The sequence below is a fragment of the Paroedura picta genome, chromosome 5 (genome assembly GCF_049243985.1).
Source record: "Paroedura picta isolate Pp20150507F chromosome 5, Ppicta_v3.0, whole genome shotgun sequence".
NCBI lineage: Eukaryota > Metazoa > Chordata > Lepidosauria > Squamata > Gekkonidae > Paroedura > Paroedura picta.
The window spans coordinates 101930455-101944652 of NC_135373.1; the positions used below are offsets into that span (position 1 = coordinate 101930455).

At 48.0% G+C, this 14198-nt stretch overlaps 1 protein-coding gene across 6 annotated transcripts in view; it reads left to right on the plus strand.

Annotated features, from left to right (window-relative positions):
* The first annotated feature begins 864 nt into the window (after positions 1-864).
* Positions 865-14198, plus strand: part of ELFN2 (extracellular leucine rich repeat and fibronectin type III domain containing 2) — a 164216-nt gene continuing 150882 nt past the window's right edge. For 4 of the 6 annotated variants that reach the window (XM_077339587.1, XM_077339586.1, XM_077339588.1 and 1 more), the window contains exon 1: positions 9326-9934. The gene's annotated coding sequence lies outside the window, so the exon portion shown is untranslated. Of the gene's footprint in view, positions 926-9086; positions 9151-9325; positions 9935-14198 lie in introns of those variants that run through there. The other 2 variants (XM_077339584.1, XM_077339585.1) reach the window with 2 other exon arrangements.

Here is a 14198-nt window from a genome sequence, read left to right on the forward strand (position 1 = left end):
CACTTCAGTTGGGATAGACATAGCTGCCTATAGTGGCCAATAGTACTGCATGTAATGTAACAAACTCTATATTTTGAGTGGAAATGTTGGGGGGTTGTCTTATACGCCCAGTCGTCTTATACGCCGGCAAATACGGTAGATTTAAAAGAAAAAAGGCGAAAAAAGCTTAAACATTCCTGCTTTCTGTTTATATAAAGGACTGGAATTTCTAGGCATACCAGACCAGTCCTCTACCACAGCGGCCCCCAACCTTTTAAAGGCTGGGGACCGCTAGCAGGGGTGGAAGGGAGAGGGCGGCCCACTGGAATCTAAATTTGTTACACCTTGGACCAGTCATTCTCTTTCAGCCTAACCTACCTTTCAGGTTAGTTATATGGAGGAAGGGAGAACCATGTGTCCCTCCATGTGCTTCTTGGAGAAAAGGTGGAACCAAAATGCAATAAGTCTGCATACCTTCGGACCACGCCTGGGGTGAATGCTGCCTTCCACTAAGGCACAGTGGCTTTGCCTGCCTGCCTTAGACTGCATGACTAGACCAAGCTCGTGGGAGGCCACAATGCAGAGCTACTGGGATTCATTTGGCTTGATAGTCCACAAGTTGGGCTGGCCTGGGCAAAACTCATCCGGGTGATGTGTTTATACCAGGACTGTGGTGTGCAAAGCTGTTGCCTACTTGTGCATGCATCCAAGGGAGACTGACAGACAGCGGATGGTAATTCCTCAACAGCTGTTGCCTGTTTGTAGATCTCTACAGCTGTTGTTTGTGTGTACATTGAGAGAAGGCAACAGGATGAGTGTATTTGTACAGCTGCTGAGCAAGGAATGACATTGCCTTTCTGCAAATGTTTGCTGGGAGAAGGACTGGCTTATTTCTCTTCAGCAGCTGGATCCACGGTGCATGGGGCTTAATTTAAATGCAAGGCTGGTGAGTTAGATCTTACCTGTGTCCTTCTTCCATGAGCCCAGCATTTTTGTTTAAACTGGGCTCTCTACTGGCTCTTGTGTAGCTTTAGCATGCCAGAAGTTTGTCGCTTAGGGGGGCCGTTTTGCTGGCAAATTAATGTTGGATGCACAGCTGGTTCAAGAGGCATAGGTTAAGCAACTTCCTAGTCATGTTTAAGATTTTACAAGCAAATTCATTTTGCTTACAAGCACCATGTTAAATCTGGGCTTGTTGAGGCAGCATAAGTATTCAGATGTGGCTGGGTGAATTTACAGCAGAATCTGTTCTTTGATATGAGGGGTCTCTTTGGCATTGCTTGTGGATGGGTATGCATTTGCAGGAAAGAGACATTTTATTCTTTGGGAGATTTCCAGCCTACTGTTTCTTCATTTATTATGTCAGAAATGAGTTTATCACAAAAGGTACTTGGATTTAGGATGACCTGCCCTGGATTGGAAAATTCCAGGAGATTTTGGGGGCAGAACCCAATCTGAGGAGGGGAGGGGCCTTAGCTGGGTATAATCTCACAGAGATCACCTTCCAAAGCAGCCACTTTCTTCAGGAGAACCAATTTTTGGAGCCTGGAGATCAGCTGGAATTCTGGGAGATCTCCAGATATCACCAGGAGGTTGGTAACCCTATTGGGAGTGTATGTCTGTGGATGAGAGAGGGAGGCAGGGGATGAGAGAGGGTATGTCTATGGATGAGAGAGGGAGGCGGGCTACTGAACTGGGGGCCTCTTGTGCTTTTGTCCGTTCAAAGACAAGTCTTGAAACCAAAACTGACCTGAGGTTGTTGATCAGTAGTCAATAGGGACGCAGGCTCCATGGCTGAACGGTGCAACCTTTCCTAACCTGAAGGGGCTAAAATGAAGCAGTCACTCACCACTGATTCTTTTTGCCTGTGAAAGGCACAGAGCCTCCCTCCTGCAGGTGGGACCTGGGGACCCCCTGCAATTCCAGTTCCCCTCCAGACTACAGGGATCTATTCACCAGGAGAAAACGGAGGCACCAGCGGTCCCTGTCCTCCCCAGGCTCCCTCCCCAAATCTCCAGGACTTTTCCAACCTGGAGCTGGCAACCAGACCCCTCCATCCCCTGCCAGTGGCTGAAAGGAGCCTCTCTTACTCGGGGAATGTGCTGGCTGGCTTGACTGTTTTGTGTATGCAGATTTTATTTTTAAAAGGGGATCTGTGTTGTTTTTCTCAGATGATAGTATTTTCATTTGTGCCTGTGTGAAGTATATGAGTAGTTATAGTTAGCCCTAGGAAGTAAAACGACTGCTGCGAATGTCTGTGAAGGGATATAAGCCGTTTCGCAGCAGTTGGCGTGTGTGAGACAGACAGCAGCGACCACGGAAGAAGGAAAATGATGCCTTTCCCAGCATGCATGTGTGTGAAGGAGATAGGGCAATTATATGTGAGTCTTTCCTGTTATCTGTGTGGAGGACATTCATGGGCATGTTTCATATGTTGTGAGTTTATCAGAAAGTGTTACATCTGGTCCAGGTGATGTGGCTGACTTCCCACACAGCTATTACGTTCGAGATGCTGGCGAGAGCTTTCATTCAATAGTTGTGTGTCATAGAATCATAGAGTTGGAAGGGGCCATGCAGGCCATCTAGTCCAACCCCCTGCTCTATGTAGCATCAGCCCAAAGCATCCTAAAGCATCCAAGAAAAGTGTGTATCCAACCTTTGCTTGAAGACTGCCAGTGAGGGGGAGCTCACCACCTCCTTAGGCAGCCTATTCCACTGCTGAACTACTCTGACTGTGAAATTTCCCCCCCTGATATTTGGCCTATATCGTTATACTTGTAGTTTAAACCCATTACTGCGTGTCCTCTCCTCTGCAGCCAGTGGGAACAGCATCCTGCCCTCCTCCAAGTGACAACCTTTTAAATACTTAAAGAGGGGTAGTCAACAGGGGTAGTCAGTTCTACACCTCAGATTTAACTTGGTTTCATAGTTATCTCCACCACTGCCTGAACACCTGGAACTACAGATTACAGTAGGAGGAGTTTATCAATCTCAGACTACAGTTCCCCAGATTCTTTTAGGGACTGGTGTTAGAGACAGGTATGTGTCCCTACCAGTTATTTGGATAGAGGGAATATAGTTTGAGTACGGCTGTCAAACTCCAGGTGGTGGCTGGAGGTCTCCCTCTATTACAGCTGACCTCCCGGTGACAGAGATCAGTTCACCAAGAGAAAATGGCTGCTTTGGAAGATGGACTCTGTGGCATTACACCCCCCTTGAAGTCCCTCTCCTCATTAAGCCCCGCCGAACTCAGGCTCCACTTCCAAAATCTTCAGGGGTTTCCCAAACTGGAGCTAGCAAACCTAAGTTTAGGCCTTCTGATCTTTCCCCTCTCCCATCAAGGACTTTTAAAGCTGTATGGTGGATTTTAAGCATTTCTTTTGTTATTGTTGTTGTTATGTGCGAAGTCGTGTCCGACCCATCGCGACCCCATGGACAATGATCCTCCAGGCCTTCCTGTCCTCAACCATTCCCCGGAGTCCATTTAAGTTTGCACCTACTGCTTCAGTGACTCCATCCAGCCACCTCATTCTCTGTCGTCCCCTTCTTCTTTTGCCCTCGATCGCTCCCAGCATTAGGCTCTTCTCTAGGGAGTCCTTCCTTCTCATGAGGTGGCCAAAGTATTTGAGTTTCATCTTCAGGATCTGGCCTTCTAAAGAGCAGTCAGGGTTGATCTCCTCTAGGACTGACCGGTTTGTTCGCCTTGCAGTCCAAGGGACTCGCAAGAGTCTTCTCCAGCACCAGAGTTCAAAAGCCTCAATTCTTTGACGCTCGGCCTTCCTTATGGTCCAACTTTCGCAGCCATACATTGCAACTGGGAATACCATAGCCTTGACTAAACGCACTTTTGTTGGCAGGGTGATGTCTCTGCTTTTTAGGATGCTGTCTAGATTTGCCATAGCTTTCCTCCCCAGGAGCAAGCGTCTTTTAATTTCTTTGCTGCAGTCCCCATCTGCAGTGATCTTGGAGCCCAGGAAAATAAAATCTGTCACTATCTCCATTTCTTCCCCATCTATTTGCCATGAATTGAGAGGGCCGGATGCCATGATCTTTGTTTTCTTGATGTTGAGTTTCAAGCCAACTTTTGCACTCTCCTCCTTCACCCGCATCAACAGGCTCTTTAGTTCCTCTTCACTTTCTGCCATTAGAGTGGTATCATCTGCATATCTAAGGTTGTTGATATTTCTCCCTGCAATCTTGATCCCAATTTGTGACTCCTCTAATCCCGCATTTCTCATGATGTGCTCTGCATACAGGTTAAATAGGCAAGGCGACAGTATACAGCCTTGCCGAACTCCTTTCTCAATTTTGAACCAGTCAGTGATTCCATGTTCAGTTCTCACTGTTGCTTCTTGACCTGCATATAAATTTCTCAAGAGACAAATAAGATGCTCTGGTATTCCCATCTCTTTAAGAACTTGCCACAATTTGTTGTGCTCCACACAATCAAAGGCTTTAGCATAGTCAATGAAGCAGAAGTAGACGTTCTTCTGGTACTCCCTAGCTTTCTCCATGATCCAGCGTATGTTGGCAATTTGATCTCTAGTTCCTCTGCCTCTTCGAAATCCTGCCTGTACTTCTGGAAGTTCTCGGTCCACATATTGCTGGAGCCTAGCTTGTAGGATTTTGAGCATAACTTTGCTAGCATGAGAAATTAGTGCAATGGTGCGGTAGTTTGAACATTCTTTGGCATTGCCCTTCTTTGGGATTGGAATGTAAACTGACCTTTTCCAATCCTGTGGCCACTGTTGAGTTTTCCAAATTTGCTGGCATATTGAGTGTAGCACTTTTACTGCATCGTCTTTTAAGATTTTGAATAGTTCAACTGGAATGCTGTCACCACCACTAGCTTTATTGTTGCTCAGACTTCCTAAGGCCCATTTGACTTCACATTCCAGGATGTCTGGCTCCAGGTCAGTAACTACCCCACTGTGGTCATCAGGGATGTTAAGCTCGCTCTTGTATAGTTGTTCTGTATAATTTTGCCACCTTTGTTTAATCTCTTCGGCTTCTGTGAGGTCCCTACCATTTTGGTCCCTTATCATACCCAACTTTGCATGAAATGTTCTCTTCATATCTCCAATTTTCTTGAAAAGATCTCTGGTCCTCCCCATTCTATTGTTTTCTTCTATTTGTTTGCACTGTTCATTTAAGAAGGCATTCTTATCTCTTCTAGCTTTTCTCTGGAATTCTGCATTCAATTGGGTGTATCTTTCTCTTTCTCCCTTGCCTTTCACTTCCCTTCTCTCCTTAGCTATTTGTAAAGCTTCCTCAGACAGCCATTTTGATTTCTTGCATTTCTTTTTCTTTGGGATGGTTTTAGTTGCTACCTCTTGTACAATGTTGCGAACCTCAGTCCATAGTTCTTCAGGCACTCTGTCTATCAGATCTAATTCCTTAAATCTATTTGTCACCTCTACTGTGTATTCGTCGGGGATATGATTTAGTTCATACCTGAGTGGCCTAGTGCTTTTCCCTACTTTCTTCAATTTAAGCCTAAATTTTGCAACAAGAAGCTCATGATCTGAACCACAATCAGCTCCTGGTCTTGTTTTTATTGACTGGATAGAACTTTTCCATCTTTGGCTGCAGAGCACATAGTCAATCTGATTTCTGTGTTGACCGTCTGGTGATGTCCATGTGTAGAGTCGTCTCTTGGGTTGTTGGAAAAGAGTGTTTGCTATGACCATTGTATTCTCTTGACAAAATTCTACCAGCCTGTGCCCTGCTTCATTTTGTACTCCAAGGCCAAACTTGCCTGTTATCCCCGTTATCTTTTGGCTTCCTACTTTAGCATTCCAATCCCCCATGATGATAAGCACATCATTTTTTGGCGTTGCTTCTAGAAGGTGTTGTAGGGCTTCATAGAACTGATCAACTTCATCCTCTTCAGCAGCAGTGGTTGGGGCATAGACCTGCATCACTGTGATGTTGAATGGTTTGCCTTGGATTCGAACTGAGATCATTCTGTCATTTTGGGGATTGTATCCCAAGACTGCTTTTCCTACTCTCTTATTGATTATGAAGGCTACTCCATTTCTTCTGTGAGATTCTTGTCCACAGTAGTATACCTGATGGTCATCTGAATTAAATTCACCCATTCCTGTCCATTTTAGTTCACTGATTCCTAAAATGTCGATGTTCAGTCTTGTCATTTCTTGTTTGACCACGTCTAGCTTACCTTGATTCATGGATCTGACGTTCCAGGTTCCTATGGAATAAAAATCTTTACAGCATCGGACTGTCTTTTCGCCACCAGTTACTTCCACAACTGAGCGTCCTTTCGGCTTTGGCCCAGTCGCTTCATTCATTCTGGCGCTACTCGTACTAGCCGTCTGCTCATCCCCAGTAGCATATTGGACACCTTCCGACCTGAGGGGCTCATCATCCAGCGTCATATCGTTATACCTATTGGAACTGTCCATAGAGTTTTCATGGCAAAGATACTGGAGTGGTTTGCCATTTCCTTCTCCAGTGGATCACCTTTTGTCAGAGCTCTCAGCTATGACCTGTCCGTCTTGGGTGGCCCTGCACGGTATAGCTCATAGCTTCACTGAACTACGCAAGCCCCCTTGCCACAACAAGGCAGCGATCCTTGAAGGGGGTACGCATTTCTTTAGTACATTTTAATCCCTCCATTCTTCCAAGAGCGGCATACATTGTTCCCCTCTCATCTGTTTTATGCTTACAAAAACCTTCGGAGGTAGGTCAGGACAAGAGAGAGTGATTGGCCCTAGGCTACTCAGCAAGCAACAAGGCAGAGTGGGGATTCGAACCTGGGTTGCCCAGATCCTAGTCCAACTCATTACCAATCACAGTGGAATATTCTGGCTACTATAGATTCAATAAGGGCTACTTCTTCTGACTGTACTTCCATGACACGAAAGCTACATATAAGTGTGTGTAGATATCCAGCTTGGTGTAGTGGTTAGGAACGTGGACTTCTCATCTGGTGAGCTGGGTTTGATTCCCCACTCCTCCTCCACATGCGGTCAGCTGGGGGACGTTGGGCTCATGATGGCATTGATAAAGCTATTCTGATTGAGCAGTAATACCTGGCCTCTCTCAGCCTCCCAGGGCATCTGTTGTGGGGCAAGGAAGGGAAGGTGATTGTAAGCCGCTTTGAGACTCCTCCTGGACAAGTGGCATATAAGAACCAACTCTTCTTCTATAAATGTGGGTGGGGTGAGGATAGTTCTCCAGCCTCTGGTGTATTTGAATTCAGCTATTTCCCCAATAGTTTGGGATGCATGTGACTGATGTGTCTTGGCAGTGGCTTGGTAAATATAGAAATATAAATGAGAAGCAACCTCACACAGTTTTGGTTCCTGCTGTGTGTTTGGGGGCAAAGGCTACCTGCCAATGCAAAGGTGTTGCAACCAGCTCTGGCTTAGGTACCCACTGAGGATGTTTCCTAGCAACTGTTTGCATACTTACTTTAGATTATGTGCATAGGCACTTCACCAACAGCAGCTTATATGTGCATGAAGCTGGAGGGTACCTGGCTGATGGCTATTGCCTGTGTGTAGAATTCTTCCTTGATAACAGCCAACAGTGTGTATATTTCACCATCAGTAGGAATGTGTGTACTTCTCCAACTGCCATAGTCTACGCGAGAGATGACAATACCAGTGTGCAGTTACAAATGCAATAGCTGTTGTGGTATAGTGCATCAGACTAGACTCCAAGAGACCCAAGGTCAGATTTCCACCTTTCCATGAAAGCTCATTAGGTAATCTTGGGTCGGTCGCTCAGTCTAATTTATCTCACAGGGAGACTGTTGTGAGCATAAAGTGGAGAACAGAATGAGTAGCTTTGTGTCCCTGTGGAGAAGAAAAGCAGGCTATACATATTTCCTAACACCTGTGGCTTGCATGTATATGTGTGTATAGATAGATACAGGTATGTATAATCCAGGCAAGCTCTAACTCATCAGATTTCAGAAGCTAAGCAGGGTTCGCCCTGGCTTGTATTCGGATGGGAGACTTCCAAAGAACATGAGGGTCATGACGCAGAGACAGGTATGGCAAACCACCTTTGAATGTCTCTTGTCCGGCTGCCAGGTAATACTAGAATCTAGCCAGCTAATGGCTAGACTATATATATGCCATATGATAAATACATAAATACGTATATAGGTGCTCATATGAACATGAGGCACATGGATAATTCTCTCATTACAGATGTAAGCCCTGTTCACCAGTTATGTGAATCCTTGTACAGTCCATGTATGGTATACACTTGATTTTTCTTTATGCATTTGGTGAGTAATTCTCATGTTACAGTCTTCACAATTACAGTGTAATGTATGTTGGGAACCCCACATAGATCCAGGTACTGCTCCCTGGTTTCCTCTATAAAATGAACATGCGTTGACTTTTCCCTAAAAACAGAGGCATGTGTGTGTGAGCAGAGCTTTTGCATGATATTTAAGGCGTACGTCTCGCTCAAGCAGCCCTTGGCTATTTGAGTGGGATGGATTCTTGTTAGCAGTTCTGGCACATGTGCATCTGGGCATGCCAGTTGGGTTATTTTCCTCACTGCTTTAAATTAAAAAAGGAGGGCAACTGACTGACAACTGTTTTATAAAATGTCCCCAGACAGCTGTTGCTTACCTGTGTGTGCTTTTTGGATGCACATGAAAACAACCACGTAAGAGGTAGGGGAGTGAGAGTGTCTGTCCAAAGGCAGTTCCCAGTCACATCTCTGTGAAGGATGCTCCTTGGCAGCTGCAAATGCCAAGAGGGATGTGGAGGGGGTTCCTGCGGCTGTTCCACCAAGGAGCTCCTAGGTTACCACCTCATTGCCTGTTCCTGGCAACAACCAGCTGTTGCATGTGTGCACAGGCGAGTGCTTCCTAGTTGCAGCTGCTGGCCTGTGGAATCTGCATGTCATGCGCAGATACATGAGGAATCAGGGATGTTCCCCAGTTAGGGCACTTAGAGCTGGCAAACTACCACATCTCTCCTACATGTTTCTTTCCAGCGGGTTCCCCCCCTCCCCCCCCAAATGTGCCAAGGCCAAGAAGAGGAGCGGCTTGTTTCTTGCAAGAGGGCGTCTGGGGCAGGCATGTTGGGGAGGGCGCCTGGTTGACAGCTGTTGCGTCTCGGTCTAGTTTCTTCCCCGGCTGCTGTTGGGCTCGGAGCTTCCGGACTACCTGTCCTTGCCGAGGTGCTGCAACAACCAGCTGTTGCGTGTGTGTGCGTGTGTGGAGGGGGGGTCACGTGCGTGCGCATGGGGAGGGGAGTTTCCCAGCAGCCGCGGGCTGGATCGCGTGCCTGCCTCGCAGGTGCTGGCTCTGGAGCACCGGGGGGAGGGGGCGGAGGAGGAGCGGCAGATCTGGGCGGCCACATCTGGGCGGCACACATCTGGGCGGCAGCGGCAGCGGCAGCTCGCCTGACCCAGTCCGGCCCGGCCTCCCCGCCTCGGCTGCTCCGGCTCCCCCCGGCTGGCCGAAATTAATCACCCGCGAGACGGCTGCTCCGCTCCTCTCCTCTGCTCTCCGTCCGCCCGCCGCCTGTCCTTTTCCCTCCCCGGTGATGCGGCTGCAGTAGAGGCGGCGGTGGCGGAGGCGCTCGCTTCCGCCGCTCTCCCCGTCCCCGTCCTCGGCCGGCCGCGCGATTCCCTGCATCGGGGCGCGGAGCAGAAGCCCGCACTGAGCCTGTGCTGGGGAGCGGGGACGGACACCATTGCGGGCAGGGCAGGCAGGCAGGCGGGCGGGCGGGCGGGCGCGCTCCCACACACCCCACCCCTCTGCTCCTCTCCTCTCCTCTCCCTTCCAGCCCTCCCACCAGCAATCGCTAGGAATTTGAATGAAGAGGAGTCCTCCTCCTCCGCCGCCGCCGCCGCTGCCGCTCCTCCCTCCTCCTCCTCCTCCTCCTCCTCCTCCTGGCTGCTAGATCTGTGCTGGGATGCAAACCCCGAACTTGGAGAAGGCTGGCTTCCAAAGAAGCAGGTACGTGCCCCCCCTCCTCCCCCGGTTGCTGAACACCCTCCAGTGGGGGTAGGTTTACTGGCACGGCGCTCCTTGCTCTGATGCTGCTGCTTTTTTTTGTAAAGCAGCCAGGATTTTTGGGAGGGGGGCGGAAGGGAAGAGAGCAGCTTCTCCCTCTTTTCTGGCGACCATCCTCTCCCCCCCCCCCCGCTTCCTCCCCCTGCTTCCTCCCCCTGCTTCTCCCCCTGCTTCCTCCCCCTTCTTTGGGGATGTTTAGGGCTGAAGCTCGAGAAGGGAATTGTGGGGTGTATGGGGTTGAATCTGTGTTGGGAGAGCAGACCCAGGTGAAGAAGGGTTGAGGAGGGGGAAGCACACCTAAAGGAGGGAGGGAGGGAGGAGGGAGGATAGCTTTGCCTGGGATGTGTGGAGGCTCACCCCCCTCTCACTGTTTTGAATAAATCTTGAGGTTGCTGTGTGCAGCTGTGCTGAGCTGGATTTCTTATTCGGGTCCCGCAAGAGCGTTAGCAGCAGCAGCAGGAAGGAGGGAGGGGTAGGTTTCAGTTTTTCCTTTGCAATCGTGGTGGCAACAGGAGGCGAATCCAGTCCCTGCATCCTTCCTCTGTTTCTGTGGCATAGTAAACTTTGGCAGGGGCTCTTTGCAGACGTGTGTGGGATTTATCTTTTGGGTGGCAGGAAGAAGCCTCTTGATATGGAAGGGGCTGGCATTCTCCGGGCGCAGAAGAATCAATCTCTCTCTCTCTCTGTGTGTCTGTGTCGTGCCTGAGATTACAGCCCTTACATCTGTGGATATCAAAGCAGATTGGGTCATTTATGCACAGGAAATCTTATGTGGGCTTTCTATAGGAGTCCTCCACGCATGTGCAAGTTGCAAGCGGGTTGTCCGTGCATGTGTTGTGTTGTATTGCTCTGTGGGAACAGGTGGGCTTGAATATTTGGTACGTAAGCAGCATCCTTGCTTTGGGGGCACCGAGCTCCAAAAGGACAGCTTGGAAGATTTCGATCAAGACGAGAGGGAGAACAATTGCATCACATGTACCGAGCAAAGCTGCTGCTGCTAGCTGGTGCCACAGCTCCTTGGTTTTGCCAGAGAGCAATGGAAATCTAATTACTTGGAGTGGCCGTACATGGACTTCTCTCTTGATACTTTAAAGATGTGCTTGCATGTGTAAGTTCAGGTATGGGAATTTAAATGCCCCCTTGATGGTGTAATATGCGTGCCAGATAGCCCAGCAGTTATGACTGGTATCATCTATGTGTGCATAGGTACAGGTTCCGGGAAATAACTCCATACTTAACCTTTTCAGCTTTTGATGTGGAAATTGCAGCCTTTCCACCCAATAGGCTTTTAATTAGGCAGGCAGGCTTTGAGCAGAGGGAAGGCGGAAGCCGAGAGACAGGGATGCAGGTTGTAGAGAGTGTGTGAATGTACCGTGTGTTCCCATAGGACTGGGTATGCTGTGCTTGAAGGCTGCTAAGCCTTCCTGCAATGGGGGACGCCAGCCAAACAGATATGCACCAGAAGGTGGTAGGAGGTAGCAATGGGTAGTTTTGTGGGAGTTGGGATGCCCTGCTTGCCTGGCCATTATGCTCCCCCCTACAGCACCATATTTTGGCACTCCCTGGAGAGGTCTCCAATGACCGACTCCACCTGGTGGGTGGGATGATAAAAGTGCCTCTTGACAGCCTGGCAGATGCAGTTTTCAAATGACCCTTTATTCACATGGAACATGCATGCTTTAAACAGAGCCCCCCTCCCATCTTTCTGTGTCCCCCTTTGCACTTCACTGTAGTAGGAAGGCCAGGTGATGAAGCCACAGGAAATAAAGGTTGCAATGGGGATTAGAAGAAGGAAGAGAAAGCCTATTGCAGCTTTCCCCTGGACTCGGTTCGCTATAATGGAAGCATTTACAGTAACATGGAAACTCCTCAAGACCCGAAAGCCACAGTTCTGTATACCAGCAGGCTACACGACAGCGTCCTGTTGATGTATAGGCATCTGGGAAGAAATTTCCCAGAACTATGTAGCCTGGTCTGCTGGCTACTGTTCAGTCAGTGTTTGCTTGAATGCAGGTCTGTGTTCACATGCTTACAAGAAACTGATATAATAGTGTTTTGATACTGCATCACAAAAATGAGTTGGTGTGCGATGGTGAATATTTGAAACGTGGTCCGTGTCAACATTCCTATGTGATTTCTGACATGTTTGGGAATGTCTGAAAACTAAGGGAAGAGCTTGGTGACAGCCAGCGTTCCCCCAAAGAGTGATGATTAGAATTCATGTTTTATGTTTGGAAAAATAAATATCTATTTCGGGATCTTCTCAAAATTCGTCTGGGATTGTCAGCATACTTTTGTGAAAGTTGCCGTTTATCGGGTTATGGACAATTCCTTTACTCGTAGGAGTTGTTGTGCCGTACTCCTTCCTTCTAAACATGTTAGGCAGTAGCCCTGTTGATTATTTTGTTCAGGTCTTGCTTTCACATAAACATCTTGGACAGGGGTAGTCAAACTGCGGCCCTCCAGATGTCCATGGACTGCCAGGGGCTCATGGGAATTGCAGTCCATGGACATCTGGAGGGCCGCAGTTTGACTACCCCTGATCTTGGAGATCGTACCTTCAGTGGAAGTAGCCATAGAGGAAAACGAATAGGTGCACCAGAACCAATTGCATAATAATGCTCTTAGCAATCAGAGCTCTGGTCTGCAGGAGAGTTAATATTGGTAGGAGGGTCTGGAAGACCTGGGTTCCAGAGTGGCTTGTGCCGTGGCTTGCTAGGAGTTTCGCAGGCAGCAATCTCTCTCGACCTTGTGACTACCTGCTGTCAAATAGGAACTATAGTGGCCTTTCTCTTAATATTTGAGTGACCGAAGGAACCTAGATAAAAGGGCTCAATGAATAGCAATGGCAACAGGCAAAACCTGCTTGTAGCAACTCTTAAAGAAATGCCTTTCAGTGCTGTGCCATGGCCACCATGGAAGAGCTGAAGGTGACACGCAGATAGACCTGTCAGGAGCTTTAGTAGTCTGCTGGAACCACAACAGAGAGAGATTATGGGCGACCCTCCATGCCGCCATGTTGTAGCTCCCTAGGAGACCACTCCTCTGGAAAAAGGCACTGCCAGTCGTTCTTTGAAAAAGTACTTTGGCTTGTAGACAACAAAGCATCAAGGCAGCACCTGAATGAGGAAAGTGCGATGCTGTTCGTCCCACCAGAGCATTTATTGTCATACTTGGATTGTAACATGAGTTTCTCTCTTTTGGGGGGAGAGTCAACAAAGGCACAGGTGAGGATGCTGCAAAGCAGATCAGCAGCAGGGCAGAAAGTTCAGAGTTTTGTTTTTTCCAGGGCTTTTTCATCTGGTTTCACTGAGCCAGTAGAAGCAGGTGCATTCCTGTGTAAGGGGAATCTTGTTTCTTAGAAAGGACAATAACCCAGAATGTAACACCAGTCCTCAAAAATGTTATGCATGCCATTTTTTAAAGTAGTGGACATGATTATAACCTGTGTGTGAATGTAAGACAAACCCCTTCTTTATTTGAATGCATACTTGGAAACAAACCTAGCTTTGCATTTGCAAACATGCAGTGCATGGCATTTAAGGCGATTCATGGCAATGTTTGTAAGATGCTACTTTTATGTTGCATTCTTCTGAAGGCAGAGAGCAGCATTTTATCTGTGCAACCACCCTACGAGGTAGGCTCGGCTAAGAGAGAGACAGAAAGGCTGCGCTTAAGCTTTCCCAATAAGCATCACAGTCCAGCAGGGATTCACATTGGGTTTTTTTTTTTTTAGATCCAAGCCTAAAATGCCAACAGTTACATCCCTCTGCTTCTTTAGAATTTAGTCTTGACCATCCTGCATGGATTGTTGGTGGTGCTGGTTTTAAAGCTTTTTTTTTTAATCACAAGGACCTTTTCCCACATCACCTTGCCTGCCATGGTGTTTGGCTAAACATTTGGTGGAGTCTCCTAGGAGGCGCACTAGTTTCATGCTGGGCATTGGTTGGTCCAGTTGATGGTTATCACCATTGCCCCATGTGAATGGAGCGAGCAATCAAATCATAGAATGTATCCAATGTCCCCATTCACACATGGATTGGATCCTACCACTCAACTCAGTCAAGCACGGACCTTATAATATTGCAAGGAGACTTCCTCTTGTAGAAGAGGTTCTTCCACCAGGGGAAGTCAATGTGAGCTGGAGCAAGGCTCCACACGCAGCTGTCTAGAGTGGCCGTGTTCAACCTGGCTCCTTTGAGGTAAG